Consider the following 23421-nt stretch of genomic DNA (forward strand, 5'->3'; position numbering starts at 1 on the left):
ATGAAGCGCTATGCTAGCGCATGCTACCATTACATTAAATAACATACAAAACAAAGCCATCATTTTGGGAACGCAGAAGATCACAGTACAGCTGTCTGAAGTGCAAAGCAATTCAGAGAAGAGTAATAGAAGTGTCTAAGGCTATCTTTGTATCTAGCTGACATGGAATATGGCTGTTCGGCTAAGTACCTGCGAAGGCCATGCTTTCACAGGGAAGCATTGAAACAGACAGGGGACTGGAGATATTCAGTCTAGGGTTAGCAACAGCGGAGAACGACTTCAGCATGTAGTGGCATATATGTTTGGCTGGGATAGGTCATACTTGAGGTTTTGTTAGGTGTCGTCTTCACTCCCACAAACAATTTTACACTGGCCTTTTTTAATACTATCAACATGTATGTAGTGATAACTAACTTGTAGTTCTGAGTCCGCCATTACTCAAATGTCCTATTATTATCTGCTTCATGTGTCTACATTTTCTATTGTGACCAATGTTATGTGAATGATTCCGGTTACCCAGAATGCGCCTACGGTGGCAATGCATTTGGAGGACACAAGTGTTTTATATATAGTGACAGTCCACAAAGAGAAAATGGCACTTACTCCAACGTCCAGGGGTGTACAGGGCCCGTAACATCTCGCCTCTGCAAGGGCTCAGTCGCCATTACTGGCCCTGCACACCCTATGATTTGGGGGTGATTGCTTCTGCACCACAGTGCTTCGCCCCGAATGCCAATAAATAACACGTTTTTGTTGTTTTTTTGTTTTGTTTTTTTTACCGACATGGGCAAAGGGTGTCTTGCACGTGCCCTAATTCCCATAAAAACACAATATGGCCTCTGATATAGAAAATAAAAAATTGGACAAGGTCCCCTTTCTGTTTCTTTGCAGCAGCCCCCAGCTTACAGGAGAAGGAGCACACCAGCCGCAGCTGGACCTGCAGGAGGGGTTGGGGGATGCCAGGGAAAGGGGCCGGACGAGTGACTGTAGGCTGAGGAGCCAAGGTGCTGAAAAAGCAGTCAGTGGGTGGGGGTGGCTGGTGGAACACAGACGGACACTGTCAGTTTCTGCACATGTTTCAGTTGCCTGATTGTCTGAGCGCCTTCGCCAGGGTGCAAACAATTATATATTTTCCTGTTAAGCAAAAAAAAAGAACTAATCTGCACAAGGAAGAATACATACTTCAAAATGCATACCAATTAAGAGAAATAAATAGGAGTGCTCATGAAAAGGAGATTTGATAGAGAATATTTTAGCACTCATCAATCAGTATCTAGAGGGCTTCCGATTATGCTAAACCAGACCTCAAGTGTGATATTTTTCATGTAATATTTAAATATAAAATGCACGGGAGCGAATATATGATTGAAAATATGTACTCCCCTAATACTGAGCACAATAGATTCTTTCAGTGACTAGCGAATAACTTCGTGTCTGTCAACACTCAGAAACGTTTTTTAGGAGGCGATGTTAACATCATAATGGCAGAGTCCTGATTGGACAGCTCCACCATCGGCACTAGCCGTTGACCTCATAGACCTCATAGAAAGTGCACAAATCTCAAAAAGTAGATTTTTCAATTTGACTCAACAGATTGACAGGCCGATTCATGGAATAAATGTGCGCCGAAAATCCCGGCGCAGAGGGGCCAATATGTGCGCTGCGCCGAAAATTAGCGAAAAGCGCAGGGAAACCAGCGCACGTCGATTCATGGAAGTCCGTGCGCAAGAAAAGCAGAGGACGTGCGCTGAAAAAGCGCGCGGCGCAGGCCGGCGCACAGGTCAACCAACGTCGTGCGCCACGGCCACTGCGCTATCACTCCGAGCGCAGCGCACAGCTCTAAAGTAGGCGGAACACAGGGCGGGACACTCGGAATGGGGAATAAAATGGGGCACAACACTCGGAATGGGGAAGAATGTGGGCGGCACGGGGAAAGTTCAGGAGGCAAGTGCGCGGAACGCCCACACGCTCGCATACAACACGTATTCATGGAATAGAATAGGGCAAAAAAGCGCACGCTCAAAGCAGCGCACAGGCACAAACAGGCACAAACACGACCGCCACAAGAAAGCAGGCGGTAGCGTCTCTGCGCCTGCAAGAAATGTGCGCTAAAAGGTGCGCCAACAAATAGCACCTATATACAGACATGATCAATGTCCAATACTGTGGCCCTCCAGGACAAATGACGTACAAAGGGGTACCCACAAACACAGACACGCGCTGAGAGAAAAAATAAACGTGTGCGTGTATACCGGGGTGCGCGGGAAGTTGCACACGCGATATGGCCGGGTACGTGGATTTCAGAGGTGCGCGGGAAGTTCCACACGCGATTAGTCAGGGTACGTGGATTGCAGGGGTGCGCGGGAAGTTCCACACGCGATATGGCCGGGTACGTGGATTTCAGGGGTGCGCGGGAAGTTCCACACGCGATTAGTCAGGGTACGTGGATTGCAGGGGTGCGCGGGAAGTTCCACACGCGATATGGCCATGTACGTGGATTTCAGGGGTGCGCGGGAAGTTCCACACGCGATTAGTCAGGGTACGTGGATTGCAGGGGTGCGCGGGAAGTTGCACACGCGATATGGCCGGGTACGTGGATTTCAGGGGTGCGCGGGAAGTTCCACACGCGATATGGCAGGGTACGTGGATTGCAGGGGTGCGCGGGAAGTTCCACACGCGATATGGCCGGCTACGTGGATTTCAGGGGTGCGCGGGAAGTTCCACACGCGATTAGTCAGGGTACGTGGATTGCAGGGGTGCGCGGGAAGTTGCACACGCGATATGGCCGGGTACGTGGATTTCAGGGGTGCGCGGGAAGTTCCACACGCGATATGGCAGGGTACGTGGATTGCAGGGGTGCGCGGGAAGTTCCACACGCGATATGGCCGGCTACGTGGATTTCAGGGGTGCGCGGGAAGTTCCACACGCGAATAGTCAGGGTACGTGGATTTCAGGGGTGCGCGGGAAGTTCCACACGCGAATAGTCAGGGTACGTGGATTGCAGGGGTGCGCGGGAAGTTCCACACGCGATTAGTCAGGGTACGTGGATTGCAGGGGAGCGCGGGAAGTTGCACACGCGATATGGCCGGGTACGTGGATTTCAGGGGTGCGCGGGAAGTTCCACACGCGATATGGCCGGGTACGTGGATTCCAGGGGTGCGCGGGAAGTTCCACACGCGATATGGCCGGGTACGTGGATTTCAGGGGTGCGCGGGAAGTTCCACACGCGATATGGCAGGGTAGGTGGATTTCAGGGGTGCGCGGGAAGTTCCACACGCGATATGGCCGGCTACGTGGATTTCAGGGGTGCGCGGGAAGTTCCACACGCGATATGGCCGGGTACGTGGATTTCAGGGGTGCGCGGGAAGTTCCACACGCGATATGGCCGGCTACGTGGATTTCAGGGGTGCGCGGGAAGTTCCACACGCGAATAGTCAGGGTATGTGGATTTCAGGGGTGCGCGGGAAGTTCCACACGCGAATAGTCAGGGTACGTGGATTGCAGGGGTGCGCGGGAAGTTCCACACGCGATTAGTCAGGGTACGTGGATTGCAGGGGTGCGCGGGAAGTTGCACACGCGATATGGCCGGGTACGTGGATTTCAGGGGTGCGCGGGAAGTTCCACACGCGAATAGTCAGGGTACGTGGATTGCAGGGGTGCGCGGGAAGTTCCACACGCGATTAGTCAGGGTACGTGGATTGCAGGGGTGCGCGGGAAGTTGCACACGCGATATGGCCGGGTACGTGGATTCCAGGGGTGCGCGGGAAGTTCCACACGCGATATGGCAGGGTACGTGGATTGCAGGGGTGCGCGGGAAGTTCCACACGCGATATGGCAGGGTACGTGGATTTCAGGGGTGCGCGGGAAGTTCCACACGCGATATGGCAGGGTACGTGGATTTCAGGGGTGCGCGGGAAGTTCCACACGCGATATGGCCGGGTACGTGGATTTCAGGGGTGCGCGGGAAGTTCCACACGCGATATGGCCGGGTACGTGGATTGCAGGGGTGCGCGGGAAGTTCCACACGCGATATGGCCGGCTACGTGGATTTCAGGGGTGCGCGGGAAGTTCCACACGCGAATAGTCAGGGTACGTGGATTTCAGGGGTGCGCGGGAAGTTCCACACGCGAATAGTCAGGGTACGTGGATTGCAGGGGTGCGCGGGAAGTTCCACACGCGATTAGTCAGGGTACGTGGATTGCAGGGGTGCGCGGGAAGTTGCACACGCGATATGGCCGGGTACGTGGATTTCAGGGGTGCGCGGGAAGTTCCACACGCGAATAGTCAGGGTACGTGGATTGCAGGGGTGCGCGGGAAGTTCCACACGCGATTAGTCAGGGTACGTGGATTGCAGGGGTGCGCGGGAAGTTGCACACGCGATATGGCCGGGTACGTGGATTTCAGGGGTGCGCGGGAAGTTCCACACGCGATATGGCCGGGTACGTGGATTCCAGGGGTGCGCGGGAAGTTCCACACGCGATATGGCCGGGTACGTGGATTTCAGGGGTGCGCGGGAAGTTCCACACGCGATATGGCCGGGTACGTGGATTTCAGGGGTGCGCGGGAAGTTCCACACGCGATATGGCAGGGTACGTGGATTGCAGGGGTGCGCGGGAAGTTCCACACGCGATATGGCAGGGTACGTGGATTTCAGGGGTGCGCGGGAAGTTCCACACGCGATATGGCCGGCTACGTGGATTTCAGGGGTGCGCGGGAAGTTCCACACGCGATATGGCCGGGTACGTGGATTTCAGGGGTGCGCGGGAAGTTCCACACGCGATATGGCAGGGTACGTGGATTGCAGGGGTGCGCAGGAAGTTCCACACGCGATATGGCCGGCTACGTGGATTTCAGGGGTGCGCGGGAAGTTCCACACGCGATATGGCCGGGTACGTGGATTTCAGGGGTGCGCGGGAAGTTCCACACGCGATATGGCAGGGTACGTGGATTGCAGGGGTGCGCGGGAAGTTCCACACGCGATATGGCCGGCTACGTGGATTTCAGGGGTGCGCGGGAAGTTCCACACGCGAATAGTCAGGGTACGTGGATTTCAGGGGTGCGCGGGAAGTTCCACACGCGAATTGGCTGTGTGCTCCCAGGCATTACCTGTACACCCTCCACGGCCCCTGCAGGCAGCACACACCACAGGGAACTACCCTGCACACCTGCTCATGTCTCCCACCACCCCCACCCCCCATCCACCAGGGACACCCTCCACCAGGCCCCCACCCATGTCTCCCACCACCCCCACCCCCCATCCACTAGGGACACCCTCCACCAGGCCCCCACCCATGTCTCCCACCACCCCCACCCCCCACCCCCCAGGGACAACCTCCACCAGGCCCCCACCCATGTCTCCCACCACCCCCACCCCCAGCACTGTGGGGAACCTGCCAGCAGGCCCCCACCCATGTCTCCCACCTCCCCCACCCCCAGCACTGTGGGGAACCTGCCAGCAGGCCCCCACCCATGTCTCCCACCACCCCCACCCCCCACCCCACAGGGGCACCCTCCACCAGGCCCCCACCCATGTCTCCCACCACCCCCAGCACTGTGGGGAACCTGCCAGCAGGCCCCCACCCATGTCCCCCTGGCCCCAGGTCCTGACGATACACAATCATGGCAGTAATGGCCAGCATACCCAGCACAAACACCCAGGCAAGGATTGCATGCACCCACATAGTGAATGCAATCACATGACACAACCCCAAAGGCAAGTATGCAAAAGAACACATGTCCGTCACACACACATACACAATGGGTGCAAGTGAATGTCAAAACCCATATCATGACATGTAAGAAACCAAAGAGAAAATAACACAAGTGTAAGATAATATAAAAATGTATTAAAAACAAAAATTAAGTAAACCAATAAAACATACAACTATGTGGCAAAGTAAATAAAAGGTCCATGTCCGAGAACAAAAATGATAAACCAAAAAACAAAGGATTAAAAAATCAATAGAATTTGTCCAAAGCAAAACCATGTAGTAGGAAATCAAAGAAAAACCATTACGTCATGGTGTAAACAATAAGAAAATAAAAAAATGTATCTCCCAAAAAATAACAATATATACAGGAATGTTCCAGGGTCCATGAGCCCAACACCACAAATGAAACCTAATACTAACTAATAAAAAAAATATGTACAAAAAAGTGGCCATTGTCCGAGCGGTCCAAAATAATAAAAATAAATAAAGGAAACCTAGCACTAACTAACTAAAAAACTATATACAAAGGCAGCGGGCTAGTCCTGCGGCTCACTTGGTGATGCTGGCCAGGGCATCCTCGAACTCCATGTCAATGTCCTGGAGGCGGGACTCTGTCCTGGCCCCGAGGTCTCACAGGGACAACCCCATGTGCTCACCAAAATCCCTGCGAGCCTCCTCGAGGCACTCAGCCCGCCTCAATGCCCGACGCATGGAGATCTCCGCCCTGGCCATGGCGAGCCGCTCCTCTTCCGCCCGCTGCCGCTCCGCACCTATCCGCTGGCCAAACTCCTCCCACACGGAACACACCGCCATGCCAGGGTTGCCCTGCCCTCCGGCCGATGCCTGCCCCTCTGATCTTGATGGCCCTGAGCCATGATGCCTCCCACGTCGAGCCCGCTGCTGCCTCCGACGCCACTGCCTCTGCCAGCACGACGGCATCCAGGCTGATGGTAACCACCGACGCCGTCGTGCACGTGCCCTGCCCGATGATGCCGGCACATCTTCCATCTGCTGGGGTCCACTTGCTGTGTTGTCCACCCCTGCTGGACCTCCGACTCCCAACTGTGGCAGGGATGGGATCCCCACCGAGCTGGCTGCATTGGTCGGGGCAGGTCCACAGGGGGCCATGGTGGCATCTGGGCCGGAAGACGGCAAGGAGAACGACCGGTGGATAGCCTGCACAGAGGAGGAGAGGGCCGTCAGATTGGCCAACACATGCAGGAACCCCCCGAACATGGCCGATCCCAATTGGGCCACGTCGGCACGGTGCACTTCGTGATGACGTGCGTGCTCCTCCCGGGAAGCACGCACGGCATCACGAATCACAGCCGTGCGCATCGCGACCCCAATCAGGACCTGCTCCACGCGGCCAGGGGTTCCCACGGCCGCAGGTGGAGGGGAGTCAGTTGACATGGACATCCCCTCTACCTGCGGACGGGCCTGGGACGGGGCATCCCTGCTGGTGCATGGTGGTGCACTCACAGGGTCAGGGACAGCGACATGCACAGGCACCTCCACGGTGACCTGTGCTGCCTCCTGCCCCTGGCCCTGGACTGCACCACTTGCACCAGCAGGGATGCTCCCACCAGGCCCCATGTGTGCACCAGTGTCGGCCTCCTCCTCCTCTGTGCAAACCACCAACCTGGATGGCTCCTCACCGTCTTCCGCCGTAGCAGGCCCCTGTGGGGGCTCACCCACCCCTTCCGCTGCAGCCGTGGGGGCATCCCCGCCGCCTTGCTCCACAGCGCCGTCTCCGCCCTCTTCTTCACTAGCCGCTGCGTAGAGGGAGACAAAGGACACAAGCATCAGGCTACTGTAAAATGGTCCCCTAGACAGGAAGCAATAGCAGATGAGCACCCCTGTCAAAGTACACTTCCATCATGTCCCTCCACAACACATGGGTCAGTCCAGGCAAAACACACACAGTAACAGGCATGGTGCATGCCATGCACATTTCCATGCATGTCCAATTGACTCTTGAAACATTCAATGATATGTAACTCACATGCATACATGGCCCATGGCACACATACAGGCAAGTATCATAGAACCAGCACACCGCAACATGCCCTGTCTCACACAGTAATGCTTGCACACTTACCGCTCAACTCCAGACGGGCCTCCCTCTCAAGGACCTGGGCGTGGAGCGCTGGGCGTACGCGTTCCAGGACCCTCTTCTGGATGGAACTCATGCGGCCCCGGCCCCCCTCCACGAGGCGCCGGGCCTTCACAAGGGTCCTGGACCTCAAGTCCTCCCAGCGCTTCTTGATCTTCTGGACGTTGCGGGTTGCCACCCCCTCCGCGTTGATGGCAACCACACAGTCGGCCCAGATCCTCTCCCGTCCTTCCTTGCTGGCGCGGGACGATCCAAAGAGGGCATCATACTGCCCCAGGACATGCTCCACCAGGACACCAACTTCGGTGGCAGTGAAGCTGGTGCCCCTCTGCCCCTCTGGCCTGGGGTTGCCACTGGTGCCAGATGTGGAAGTGCCCGACATGGCAACCCCAGAGGCAGGTGTGGGTGGGCAACTGGGTCCTGGGGCTGGGCTGTGGAGCGATGTAATCCCAGTTGGGAGTCTTCAGTTCCAGCAGGGGTGGACACAGCAACTGGACCCCTGCAGATGGCTGATGTGCAGGCACCAAATGGCAGGGCAAGGTGGCAGCAGGCAGGCAGGCAGGCAGGCAGCAGCAGATAGCACGTGGGAGGCTGCTCAGGGCACTGGGGGGGCAGTAACTCGGCCTTCTGGGCAGGAGCGTGGTGTTCCGTGTGTTTTCGGGTGGCCAGCTTGATACGGAGTGATTTGGCACGTGAAATTCCTGCACGTCAGCGTGAAATCCGAGGAAAGGCCCTTAGCGCGTAAGTGCGTCAGCACGCATACGCGATTCTATTGGACCAGAGTCCCTCACCGCGTAAGCGCGTCTGACGTGATCCGCACGGGCGTTCCCCACTCAGCACGTGATGACGGAGCACACGTGGAAATACTGCACGTCAGAGTGTCATCGCGTGTAATTGGCCAAAAGTGCGCGTACACGCGATTGGCCTATGTACGTGTATTTCATCGCGTGTAATTGGCCGAAAGTGCGCGTACACGCCATTGGCCTATGTACGTGTATTTCAGGGGTGCGCGGGCACTTACACACGCAAGTACGTCAGCGCACCTGTATGCCTGCTGCGTGGGAATTTCCACACGCTATTGGAGTGGGAACTAGATTCCAGGGGTGCGAGGGTCACACGCTCGCCTAGAACACGCGCAAGGCATTAATTTGCGCACTTATCAATAAACAAGCCAGATGCCAGGATGAACATACCGTTCCTAGCAGCAGTGGCAGTGGGCTACCAAAGGAGGAGGAGGAGGAGAGTCAGGGCCAGAATATTCACACCCAGAACCAGCCTATTCGGGATGCCTGATGACCAGGTGTATGGGAGGTACAGGTTTCCAGCACACATCATACTGGACCTGGTCAGTGAGTGGGAGGATGACCTCACATCACCCACCCTGTGCTCCCAAGCACTCAGCCCCCTGCAGAAGGTCCTGAATGTACTGCACTTCTTGGCCACTGGATCCTTTCAGCGGACAAGTGCCATAGTGGGTGGTGTGTCACAGGCCACGCAGTCACGCTGCCTACACCAGGTCTTGAACATCATCACTGCATGGCCATCAGTCCGCAGGCACATATATCTCCCCAGGACTCATGCAGAAAGGCGGACGTGCATCCAGGAATTCTATGGTGTGGCTCAATTCCCCAAAGTGCTTGGTGCAATTGACTGCACACATGTGGCTCTACGTCCACCCAGGGCAACAGAGCACATCTATAGAAACCGCAAGCACTGGCATTCCATCAACGTGCAAGTTGTTTGCAATGCCAAGGGAATGATCACATCAGTATATGCCAACTATCCCGGGTCCACCCACGACAGCTTCATCTACCGAATGTCTACCCTATGCCGGGACCTAGAGGCTGGCCAGCATGGAGATACATGGCTGCTTGGTGAGCATGAATGCCACTGCACATGCATGCATGTCAGATACTGGGTCATGACACAACACCACTAATGATACCCATCACCACCTCCGCAGGGGACAGTGCCTACCCTATCAGCCCCCACATGATGACCCCAATCCGGAACCCCACCACGCCACCCGAGGTAAGGTACAACACAGCCCACATTGCAACACGGGGCATAGTGGAGCGCACATTCGGAGTGCTGAAGTCACGCTTTCGCTCCCTTGACCGTTCTGGCGGGCAGCTGTTATATGCTCCCCGAATAGTGTGCAGGATCATAGTGGCAGCATGTGTCCTGCACAACGTTGCAACACGCCGGGGCCTGCCCGTGGACATGGTGGTGCCCCCACATCCACAACCACATGCACGCCCGCTGCGCATGGGAGGGGAAAGGGCACGGGGGGAGGCAGCCCGTACGCAACTGGTGGCCAACTTCTTCACCTAGGAATCACAGTGCTGGCTAGTGCACACTGCTCTGGCACATACCATCTGACAATCAATGATGACACTACCTGACAATGTCACAAAATTACTTGACAATAAACTGTCAGATACACATCAGCCTGAGATTGTTAACATGGAAGTGTCACTATGTGTGCACCCCTACCTACACATACACCAGCAATGCATCACAACGAAAAGACACAACTCCATCAATCAAATATGCATTGCCACAGGCGATTCACTACATGACAACATTGCCATGTCACCCATTCCCTTCACAGTCCCGCCACTGAGGACACCATGTCATGGTATGTGAGAGCAAACAAACTGGCCATCACAACATGACACCGGTGTCACAAATAGCAGTGCCCCAAATGGTACATAGCCGCACTTGAACAGCTAACCGCGCTGGAGCCACTACTACACACCTGTGTAAGAGTAATTTCAATCAAATTACACACCAACCCACCCTGAAGCCCACCCAAACAAGACACAATGCATGTAATCAATGGTAGTCTCATTACCTGATTCTGCTGGTATGTCCTCACCGTCCAGATGTACAGTGATGGCGCCACGCAAAAGTGTCAGTGCACATCTACCGACATGTAGTCTGACTCCAGAGAGTATGCCCGTGTGAAGAACTGTGTGAAATACCTGCAAAACATGAGCAACATATGTAAGTAGAGGCACATATCAAACCATCATGCATAGTTAGGTGCAACAACAATGTACACTATGAATGTCTACACAGTATTGACTATGGACTGGCCAACAGCTCATGGGAGTCCAATGTCACCGTGTAATTTGCTGTCACTTGGGCACACCCTTTGCAAGCCCATGGAAACGGAAGCAGGAGGGGTGTGGATGTCTGCTACCCAAGCATCGAAACCAAACTCAGGACAAGCCTGCATGTGCCCAGCCACAATACAGTGTATGCCCAGGTACCCACACAAGGCAACACTCTTGGAAAATAAAAAAAAATATTGAGAAAAAATGGCCATGAAAGGGCCGGCGGGGGGGGGGGGGGTCACCTATGAGGTCCGAGGACAGGATGCACGCCACAATCCACCTGTGTGGATCATGGGAAACTAAAACACCCCATAGGCTCGTGGCCCACACGGCTACTCTGTTGTGGGAGATGAGTCGCTATCGCTCTGGCCAGACCCTGCAGCTGACTCAGGAGGTGGGGGAGCTGCCTCAGAAGATGGTGTGACAATGGGAGGCAGCCCACGCAAAGCACGAGTTTGCTCCTCCATGGCTGCAAGCAGGCGGGTCTGGTAGTTCTGGTTCTGGGTTGTAATCATGCGGAGGTCCCCATGCAGTAACTTCCGGGATGACCTGACCTCCGCACGAGTTGCCTGCATCTCGGCCGAGAGCGTCCGTGTCAGACGCTCCAGCTGCTCCTCTGTCCTTCTATGGGATGAAGCCTCAAGCTCTAACAGGGTCGACCTGAGGTGATGGAATTCTTCCCTCAGGCCTTCCCTGTGGCGCTGGGACTCCATGGAAAGTGATTCCCGCAGAGTCGCCAGTGCCGCCCGCCTGTCCATGTTGGACGCCAACATATCCTCCCTGTGTGCCTGGCAGATGGACTCTGTAGCCTGCTCCAGTCGCTCCATCAGCCTTTCTGGGGGGACAATGGAAGTGGCCACCCTATCCATGGCCTGTGCAATCATCTCGGATGATGCTGCCTGTTGGTTGGCCATACCGTAGATGGATTGCTCCCAAGCGGTATTGCCAGGTGGCATACGGCCACCACGTTGACGGGCACCACACCTGCCTGGGGCAAGGCGGACTGCGCCTTGCTGTGCCGGCAAGGCCTCAGGCTGCAGGACTGCATTCCCTCTCTGATCTGCAGCCCCAGGAACAGGATCAGAGATTGTGTGGTGTGGCCCTGCATCCGTAACCACCGGAGGCTGAGCTGCCGACACTGACATCCCCATTGAGGGCAATGGCCCGGCTGCAGGTGGGTCGGACAGAGGAGATTCTCTCCCAAGAACACTCACCTGCGACTGCACATAGGTGTCATCCTCCGAGTCTACACCTGAATACTGCTCGGGGGAGGAACCCCCAGAGACACCCCTCGACAGCACAACCTGCAGCACTTGTGGGTTTTCACCCACAAACACACCACGTCCCTCACTTGTGGAAGGTCGGCCCGGGTTGCCCTCCTGGGACGGCTCAACCACCACATCCCCAGCATCAACAAGTGCTTCGTCCCCTGCAAAGACATGAAAGAGAAAAATGGAAACAGGCATTAGCACCATGGCATGCAACAAGGGCTGATGAACAACAGAGGCAGTAGTTCTACGACACATGTCCCACATGACTGGGAGACCTCCTATGCATTCACCATCACTGGGTCTGTAGGGGAGGCTCAGGGCATACAATGTACAGATTGGAGAGCAACGCCTGCTCACCATGCTGCCTAGCACTGCCATCACACATTGGCCGGTGATTGCCATGTCAAAGGCACATGCCATCACACACATGGCATGTGACATAGCCACCAAGTGAAGAGGGAGAGGAGGGCAACTTTTTTGGATTTCAACCACTCTGGTCCTGACATTGCATCATCACATCAATAAGTTAACATGTTGTACATGGATCTGCTAGTCCAAATTGGCCACGATGCACAGTGCCTTGTCTACATCAACAAAATGCAGTAAACAATGAGATTCCACCTCCCCATCACCTGTAAAGGAATCATATAGCATTCGTGAAGCACCGGTCCAGAAATGTATGAAGGTACAGCGGAGCACTGAGGGGTGGTGGGGCAGAAGGGGATGCCAGTCAACAATCCTACTGGTGCTGGTGTCATTCATGTCACGCAAGTGCAGGGGTGGGTGTCACAATGAAGTGCAAGGGGAAGTGGCGGCTGGAAGTGCTGTACAAGGTAAGTAGGACTTAACGTCAAGGGCAGATGGTGTTAGGCGCAGACAAGTGCTGGGGGGGGGTGGCCTATAGGGGTACAGAGACAATCATGCAGTGCTGTGGGCTCGGAGGGGACAGGGGAGGTACACACTGCATCTGGCTCGGCAAGGTCCTTGCAGATTTCTATGTGTCCTGCAGAGTTGTCACATGCCGCAGATATGTGCCCTTGGATTGGGGATCTCATCTTGGTGAAAAGGGTGAGGCGCTATTGCCTTTGGAGCATGTGGCAGGCCAGTTTGCCAGAGGATGAGCATGATGCAGGACATTCCCTCTCTGCCACCCGGCACCTGTGGTCTGGGTTCACAAGATCCGAGTCATGCCAGGACTCTGCATTGGCATGGGGCTTCAGACAGGTGGTCATGACCGTGGCAAAGACATCCAGTGTACCTGACATAGAGTGGAGCATGGAGTGGGCCCTGTCAGGATGGGAGTGAGCCTAAGGGGGAGCTGGATGGGGGGGAGATCTTGGCAGCATGAGCCTCGACTGACACACACTTCATGGGTTGGAATACCAAGAAGGTGTGTGACAGTGGTGAGGGTGGCTTTGCCTGTGGGGTGGTGAGGGTGAGCTGGGAGGAGAGGAGAATGTGATCACTCCAGGAGAGAGGAGTGCAGAGATGGACGGAGAGGGGAAAGTCAGATGAGATCAGAGCATCAAGAGTGTGCCCTGCAGAATGAGTAGGGACAGACGGGAGTCTAGAGGGTGAGAGGGAGTTGCTGAGGTCACAGAAAGGTCACGTGGGGGGGTCAACAAGCATGCAGGTGGATGCGTACAGCACCAAGGAAGAGGATTTCTGTGTCTGGGGACATGAGTGAGGAGGAGAGGTGAGGACACTCAGAAAGGAAGTAGTACATTTGACCAGTTTTCCAAGACACAGTACGCACAGTTTGTGAATGTCAAGGTGTGGTAGAGAGAGACGTCACACAAGCCATTCCAGAGTGGAGTAGGTCTAAGTAGGAGTGACAGTGGCAGGAATACCCTCAGGGAAGCCAAGGGCACACCCCCCCTGCACAGTAGTGGCGGGCCAGGGAGAGGGTCTCCTGAACATCAGGTAGGAGTGTGTGAAGGATGCAGACAGAGCTGGCCATCAGACATGTTTCCATGAGACCAAGGATGTCAAGGTGCATAACCTCATGTAAGTGACAGATATCGGAGGAATGCCTGATGCAGCCGCAGTGAAAGGAGTGTAATTGTGGAGGAGGTTGACAGCCTTGGAGGACTTACGGGGAGTGCTAGAGATCAGAGGTGCAGCATGTGTAGGAGTTGGAGTGGGAGGCGGAGAAGGATCATGGGAGGGTGCAGGGAGGCAGTGCAGGATTGATGAGGAGAGAGGAGGGGGGACAGCAGGAGAGGAAAGGAAGTTGATGAGATGTGGGTAGCATTTCTCAAGGAGTATGAGGTTGGCCTAAGGGCCTTGGACTGAGATGCTCCCATTACCATGCACATCAATTGTGGCCTCTGAGGATTGGAAGGATGCCAGGAGTACACCCCAACGGGTCCCACCATTGATGGTGGAAGAGGAGCAAGGAGAGAGGACAGGGACCATGTGAAGGGTCTATGGGACAGGCAAAGGCATGTATGAGCAGATGTCAGTGAGAGTTAGCTTTGAGTAGGCTCAGATGCACTTGTCAGCAATAGGGTGGGTCGCATTGGAGGGCAGGGTGCCCTCATTTGACTGTTAGCAAGCAGGTGTCGTGAGTAGGGCACGATGGTCTGAACTGTAGAAGTCAGGGAAGATAGACCATGAAGAGCAGCATGGAGTGTGAGGGAATGGGGCTCGAAACCAGACGGTACCAAAGCACACAGGTAGGAGGTGGATGTCAAGGCAACATCCACAGTATGACAGCATGTTGGTTGGCATTTATATACAGAGGACGCATTAGCATGTGGTATCATTGCATGTCAGGCATGTGAAGATGAAACTTGATTGGCTGGGGGAAAGTATAGGAATGGTATGTAAGACATCAGATGAATAGACAGGGGAGTATGAGCAACAATGTAGTGACAAAATGACAATTCAAGGGCAACTTCCATGGTGTAGGGCCATATTTGCACTGTTGCCAGTTGGGATAGTGCTGTGGGCAGATGGTGTTGCACTGAACATACTGGATGAGGCACATGGGTGCCACTATCAACTCTGCCACACACCCCCTTGACAGGCACCCAACATGAATGCTTCACACACACACCATGCACATGGATAATACACACATGCATGTGCACTCACCGGATGATGCCTCGTAATCAGGGAGATCTCCCACACCTTGGAGTTGTCCCTCGGTGACGTAGGATCCAGCTACGGACTCGTGTGGTGTGAGTTCTATTTCCTGTGCTGGGGACCCACCTCCAGTCACCAAGGTTGCGGCATGACTTGAGGCCAGCTTATCCTTTGCCCTGCGCTTAAGGTCATTCCAGCGCTTCTGGCAATCACTAGCTGTGCGCCTCACTACTCCAAGGGCACTTATTCTGTCAGCAATGGTCTGCCAGTGTGCCTGGCGTCTGGCATGTGTGGTCTTGGACCCTGCAACGATGACCATTTCCCTATCATGATCTGACACATACTGAACAAGTGCATTCAGTTCGGCGTCTGTGAAGCTTGGCTTCCTTGATGGGCCGGACTGTGCAGCCGTGCCTGGGGCATCAGCCTGTGCCGGACGTGCACTCTTCCTCTTGCGCTTGGAAGGGGGTGGGGATCCAGAGTGTCCTACGCCGCTGTGGACACTAGGGGCAGGAGCCGTGGTGGACTCAGTACTGGGTGTGTGGGATTGCACACTCAGCATGGGAGTAGGTGCAGGCATTGGGGGTAGTGGGATGGGGTCAGGCCTGATCTGAGGTGCATGAACTAGGACCGACACAGTCTTGGCAGGGTGTATGAGAGGTGGGGTGGATGGAGCCACACAGCCACACCCTGGCTACGGGGGCCAGCAGATGACCTATCTGGCATAGATGCGCGTGCCCTGATGACACCAATGTGCACCGGTGCACGTGCAGTGGACCTGCTGACCTGGATGTCAGCGATGGGATCACCCTCGGACAGGTCTGGTGCCACAATGGGCTGGTCCGACAAGGGCTGATCAGGGTTGGTATCAGCCACATGACCCTCAACTGGGGGGGGGGGGGCATGGGTGTCCCTGACTGGTCCTCCAGACTGGGGGGGACAGGGGCACCCTGCAAGTCACAACCACGTCCCCTAGTGGATCCTCCACGGCCACCACGTGTGGCTCGGCCACCTTTGCCACCCTTACGGCTTGCACGCCTCCCAACCATGGCACTGATGTTATTGTGCGTATGGGAGTCGGTGTGCACAATTGTCCTGGGCAATTGGGTGTCAAAGGGGTTGGGTACCAGATGGTATTCGTACCCTAGTGCAGTGGCAAGGCTATATGACACCCCTGGGGAAAGATGACGGGTCACGCAACGCACAGGCACCCCAGAAAAGTTAAGGAACGTGCACAATACCCCTCCTAGACCACGTGTGCTGATGGAAAACCCTGCACTACGCTGTGGCATCCAGTAACACAATGAACGTATGCGTGTCACACGCAGCCTAGAATGACCTCTGAAGGGGTAGGCTACACACGGGGCAAGCACAGAAGTTAGATACGTGCGTGACTCACCGTCTGCCAGGTAAAAGAGCGTGAAAAATGAGCGCGTTTGGTTGGCAACACCCCCGCCAAAAGAAGATGTGTACGCTGTCTGAGGAGACAGGACAACAGTAGAAGGGGACACTGTTTGAGGGAACAGGTCCAGGTAAACCAGTACAAGAGGAAAAAGAGAAAAAGCTGTCAGAGGTAACAGGGAGTACGAACTGGAAACGCCGTGAAGTAAATCGCCTGTGAAACGACAAGAAGTACAGAATTCACCCACTCGCTCTCCACGAAAAGCACGTACAGGGAAATGGTGTTCTACACTACCTTATATACAGGCCCACACGTACAGCGTCACTTACGGCGTGTACGTGCTTGGCCCATGTTCACCAATCACACGCTTTGTCACTTCTGCGTGTGGATCCTTTTTCACAAATCACACGCTTTGACACTCCTGCGTGTAGCTCACTTTTCACCAATCACACGCTTTGTCACTCCTGCGTGTAGATCCATTTTCACCAATCACACGCTTTGTCACTCCTGCGTGTAGATCCATTTTCACCAATCACACGCTTTGACACTGCCCGTGCAGGTAACTATAGACGCACATATGCTGGTGACGGGTTTTCGCGCAATTCGCTGAGTGTGGGGTTTTCACGTGCAAAATCACTCCCTATCAGGCTGTCCACGCGTTCAAACACGAAAGACCACGCTCCTGGCCAGGAGGCCAAATTACAGTCCCCCAGAGCCCTGAGCACGCTCCCACCTGCCATCTGCTGCTGCCTGACTGCCTGCTGGCCACGTGCCCCACAGTGCTGGTGGGTGGGGGTGGTGGGAGACATGGGTGGGGGCCTGGTGGAGGGTGCCCTTGGTGGATGGGGGGTGGGGGTGGTGGGAGACATGGGTGGGGGCCTGCTGGCAGGTGCCCCTGCACTGCTGGGGGGTGGGGGTGGTGGGAGACATGGGTGGGGGCCTGGTGGAGGGTGCCCCTGGTGGATGGGGGTGCAGGGGGACATGATCAGGTGTGCAGGGTAGTCCCCTGTTTTGTGGGCTGCCTGCAGGGGCCGTGGAGGGTGTACAGGGTACACCTGTGAGGGCCCACCCAGCCTATTCGCGTGTGATAATTCCCACGCACCCCTGTAATACACGTACCCTGGCCAATCGCGTGTTGAACTTCCCGCTACCCCTGTAATACACGCACCCTGGCTGTTCGCGTGTGATAATTCCCGCGTACCCCTGTGATACACGTTCCCTGGCCTATCGCGTGTTCTACTTCACACGTACCCCTGTAATACACGTTCCCTGGCCAATCGCGTGTTGAACTTCCCGCTACCCCTGTAATACACGCACCCTGGCTGTTCGCGTGTGATAATTCCCGCGTACCCCTGTAATACACGTTCCCTGGCCTATCGCGTGTTCTACTTCACGCGTACCCCTGTAATACACGTACCCTGGCCAATCGCGTGTTGAACTTCCCGCTACCCCTGTAATACACGCACCCTGGCTGTTCGCGTGTGATAATTCCCGCGTACCCCTGTGATACACGTTCCCTGGCCTATCGCATGTTCTACTTCACGCGTACCCCTGTAATACACGTTCCCTGGCCAATCGCGTGTTGAACTTCCCGCTACCCCTGTAATACACGCACCCTGGCTGTTCGCGTGTGATAATTCCCGCGTACCCCTGTAATACACGTTCCCTGGCCTATCGCGTGTTCTACTTCACGCGTACACCTGTAATACACGTACCCTGGCCAATCGCGTGTTGAACTTCCCGCTACCCCTGTAATACACGCACCCTGGCTGTTCGCGTGTGATAATTCCCGCGTACCCCTGTAATACACGTTCCCTGGCCTATCGCGTGTTCTACTTCACGCGTACCCCTGTAATACACGTTCCCTGGCCTATCGCGTGTTCTACTTCACGCGTACCCCTGTAATACGCGTTCCCTGGCTGTTCGCGTGTGATAATTCCCGCGTACCCCTGTAATTCACGTTCCCTGCCTAGTCGCGTGTAGAACTTCCCGCGTACTCCTGATTTGAAGATTGCCCGCTTTGCTTTCCTTGTTTGCCTGCCCTGTGAAGTGGTCCAGGGTTAGCGCAGCCCTTAGCGATGATTTAGCGATTTTGATGGCTTTTCCTTGCGCGAGGGCGTTCTTGGGGGCGTTACTGGCGCTGCTGCAGGCTCGCTGCGATTCTCTGCGCCACGGCTGGTTTGGGAGCATGAAATCCATGAATACGCTGTGCGCGGAAATCAGTTTTAGCGCACGTGCCTGGCGCAGACTATCGCAGGCGCACGCTGTGCGCCAGCCGCGTGCGCTACTTGTGCGCTGGATTCTATGAATTACCCTGTGACTGATGTAGTAGAAAAGTGATTATTCAGCAACATTGCAGCCCTTAAACACCACAGAATATTAAACAATATATATGAACTCCGTGCACCTGGTTACCCTCTGATTTCTGGTCCCTGCCCACCCAGCCACACACCTGCACTGCCTCCTGGTAACTCTTGCACTTGGGTCTGTACGTGTAACCCTACAGTCCCCTTACCTGCACTTATCAGTCAACCCTTGTCTGCGCTCTAAACCTGCACTTGCCAACTTGCTGGATGCACTACCAGTTGTTTTTTATCCCTTGCTCAGCACTTTCCATTTCACCCCTCTCCCTTTCACTTTCCCCCTTCCCTCTCCTCTGCACCTGCGCATTCTTAATTTCACCGGGCCTAGTAAGATCGTTGTCTTTTCATACCTTGTTCTTCTCGTTGTGCTCTGAAAAACTATCATATCATATCATATAATAACATACAATGAATCTATGCAATCTTCTGAAATTCTTAAGAACAAATTACACAAAGTTCCTCAATAGGTTTTGTCTAGGTTATCACACTTTCTAGGCTCGTCATTTCCAAAGAAATTGCCACAAAGGGACCTTTTAAATATTGTTTTCACAACTAAATTAATAACAACAAGGTCTGCGAGCGGTTGCCGTTTCGCCCGCCAGGTCAGACCTGGCGGGCTGAAAGGCACCCGCTCGCAGAACTCATAGGTCCTCATTACGAGAATTGCGGAATGGGATAACGGGCTCGGCTAATGGTGGCGGGCCCGTTAACACCATTCCGCAATACTATGAGGTCCCCTCGCGGGACCCGGTAAGGACGTCTGGTAAAACCAGGTGTCATTACCGGGTCCCGCGAGGGGATCAGGGAGCTAACAACGGGCCGGTCGTAATCGGCCCGTTGTTAGCTCCCGCTCCCATTCCCATTGAGCCCTATAGGGGCTCAATGGGAATGGGGAAGGTCCGGGCCCGGGTTCCCTGAGGGAGGAATTACCGGGCCCTCCGAACTCGGAATGGCCAGTAATTCCCCATTCAGGGAACCCGGACCCAGTTTTGGAGGCAGCCATGTTACTGCCAAACCCGTAATGAGGCCCATAGTTTGCCGGTCCAGAAACAATGGTACCGGCAAACTTATAATGAGGCCCAATGTCTTCTGAGATTGAGCTGCCTAGCATATCAACATGCCTGCACTGCATCCTCCGCTTCTGCTGCAAGCTGAAGCTCCAAGAACTCTACTTCATGCTGTTGAATCTTGTAAAGAAACTAATGGAGTGGGCTTGTGGACTAGGAATTCCTAGGTACCTTACTACCTGGCCTTTTACCTTGAGATCTGGGTACATGCTGTTTTCCTACCTTAAGCAAACACATTTTAAAAGTAAATGTTATGGGGGTCATTACGACCCTGGCGTTAAGGGTTTAACGGCGCCGTAAAAGGTGTCGGCGCCGTTAAACCCTTAATGCCTGATTACGAGGTCCCTTTGCGGGACCGACCTTAACGGCTGGTTTTACCAGCCGTTAAAGTAGGGTGCCGCAAAGGGACCTCAGTGCTAATTACGGTACCGCAATTTGCGGTACCGTACTTAGCGCCTTCCCCAGTCCCATTGAGCCCTATGGGGCGAAAATGGGAATGGGGAAGGGCCATGGTGGAATGGGGAAATACCACCCCGCCAACCTTGGAATGGGGCGGTATTTCCCCATTCCACCATGGCGGACTCATTACAACACCGGCACCAACCATGGTGCTAATAGCGCCAGGGTTTAGCGCCGGGGTTGTAATGAGGGCCATTGTGCGCTTTCACTGTTTTATTCATTTTTCACTCCATTTTACTTTCATGCATTATACTATCCAGAGCATATGGTCCATATATGTCTTGCTTGCCTTGTTGATGTACACGACTTACACAGTTGGGTTTTTGTTTTCTTTTTAGTTGACTGTGTTTGCATGGGGTCGTCCTCTGTATTTTGTATAATAATTCGATGCACCTGGAGTTTCCAGTCTGTCCAATAAGGGGCTCGCTCGTTGTAGAAGAGTGGCCTTGTCTGATGGCGTCAGAGATATTTGCATGGAATTATCATACAATACTTTTTTGTGCACAGGCCACAAGCAAGTGCACATGATGAAGGTATGTTAACTTGGACCAGAGGGTCATGGTGAAGCCCTGCAGCAGGAGCTTCTGCTGCTACTCATTTTATAGTAGTAGCAGCCAGCCCAGCCTTGAGGAAGACCTCGGAACTATCAAAGTGCTTTGGCTGAAGTGCAATTGGGACACACGATGACCATTCATTGGCATTAAAAACTCACATGTAGGACTAAAACTCATGAACCTTAAAAGTCTCTTTTATTTTTGAAGATTATAGAACACAAAAGATTGCCATTTTTGACTACTCACAAACCAATGACATCCATTTTATAACCTACCGATTATGCTCATGTGAAATGGGGCAATAACTAGTTCACAATTTTCGTTTTGTGTGTTTTGGGGCTGCCCTCTTGGAGCCAACATTGCGGCATGTCATTGAATATTTCTATACCCGAGCGCAGCAAAACGGAGCTCAACCTCACATTCTTCAATAACGTGAACAATCAGTGCAGATTGTATGGATAGGTTTTCTTACAGTGGCATTGCATTTTTAAAGAATTATGGACACACTGCCATCCTGATGAGTTTTCTTACATGTGCATACTGACCTTCATTTGCATAACCGGAGTGGAAATGTTTTTTAACAGTAGCATGACATACATTTTGATGTTGTGGGTGACCACAACATGATGAGTGTTCGTATAATGACATATTGGCCTACATTAGTGGAGCCAGTATGGACATGTTTTCACGTGGGGGCAAGGCATTTTTACTGGCATTATGAATAAATCCAATATGATGAGTATTGTTATGTGGCGGTCTGCATTGGTGGGTGGGAGTTAACTGTATATTTCATGATTGATTTTAAAATAAAAAAAGTTTCTATCCATGTTTTGGGAATAATCTTCGAGAGAATGATGGTTGCAGATGTGGATGAACAATACCAGATCAATGTTCAGGTAAACATAGTAGTTTGTGAATCTTTGTGGAGTGAAAGAGAGTGTTTGTGGGTATGGACGAAGAAAGAGTAATTGTCTGTGTGTCTGTGTGTGTGTACTTCGGTGAGTTTGGGGAAGAGTGGTAGCACGTCAAGTGGTTGGGCGTGGGAAAAACACCATGATGATTGTTATTAAGTGGTGATACTGACTCATTTTGGCACATCCATGATATGGGCATGCTTTACACAATAGCAATGGTATTTAACTGGCTTTACAGGAAATGTCAACTTGAGTGTTATTATGCAGAGGACAATATACTGGTGCAGGCAATAGGGACATGGTGTCCTATGCTGGCATCAGGCTTTTACTGGAATAATGGGCAAAGTGATCATGATGAGTTTGAATACTGGCATATATTGGTGCCACTATTATGGACATGTTACCCAACATTGTCAAATAATTTTTCAGTTCTGCCATGAATCGCAAAGTCAACATGATGAGTGTACTTAAGTTAAGGGAACTAGCCTCCAGTGGTGAAGTTAGTATGGGAAGAGTTTTCACAGTGGCATTGTATTTTCACTGGCATTATGGGCAAAGTCAACATATGTTTTCTTAGTGGGGTGACTACATTGGTGTGGGACACACAGGCATGATTTCACCACACTGGCATGTCAATTTTACTGACACTATGGGCAAAGTGATTATGGTGTGTGTTCTTACTTGGGGTCGGGGTACACTGGTACAGTCATTATGGACATGTGTTTTTAATGTGCCACATCTTTTTTACTAACATTATGGACAAAGATACGATGATTAATGTCCCCTATGTGGGCAGGGCCTATATCGGTGCAGGCAGCATGAACATGGCTCCATCATCCACCCTCCCTTTGGAGCCCATATGACCCCATTATTGCCACAACTTCACTGGCTCCCTGTTGCTCAGCGCATTCTGTTCAAGTCTATGTGCATAGTACATCGGGCGTTTTATGGATCTGGAGCGGAATATCTGCAAAGTAAATTCATTCCCTATCAGCCCTCATGCACCCTCTGCTCTTTTACCACCCGGCGGGTGGTTGTACCTTATTTCAAGCTGGCGTGTAAGGGTGGTCGTGCTTTCTCTGTCGCTGCTGCAAGAACGTGGAATGACCTTCCGCTTCCGCTACGCGACATCACTAATCATCTTGCTTTCCGTCGAAGATTAAAAACCTTGCTTTTTTAGCTGCGCTCCTTTCCGCCCGCCTCCTCAGCACCAAGATGCCTCCGGGTGTACGTGCGCTTAAGAAATTCCGATAACATAACATAACACAACATAACATGGCATTATGGGAAAAGTGAACATGACTGTTCTTATGTTTGGAGGACCTACATTGGTGCTACTCATATGGACATGA

The sequence above is a fragment of the Ambystoma mexicanum genome, chromosome 10 (assembly GCF_040938575.1).
Source record: "Ambystoma mexicanum isolate Mex_15411 chromosome 10, UKY_AmexF1_1, whole genome shotgun sequence".
In the NCBI taxonomy this organism is placed as follows: Eukaryota; Metazoa; Chordata; class Amphibia; order Caudata; family Ambystomatidae; genus Ambystoma; species Ambystoma mexicanum.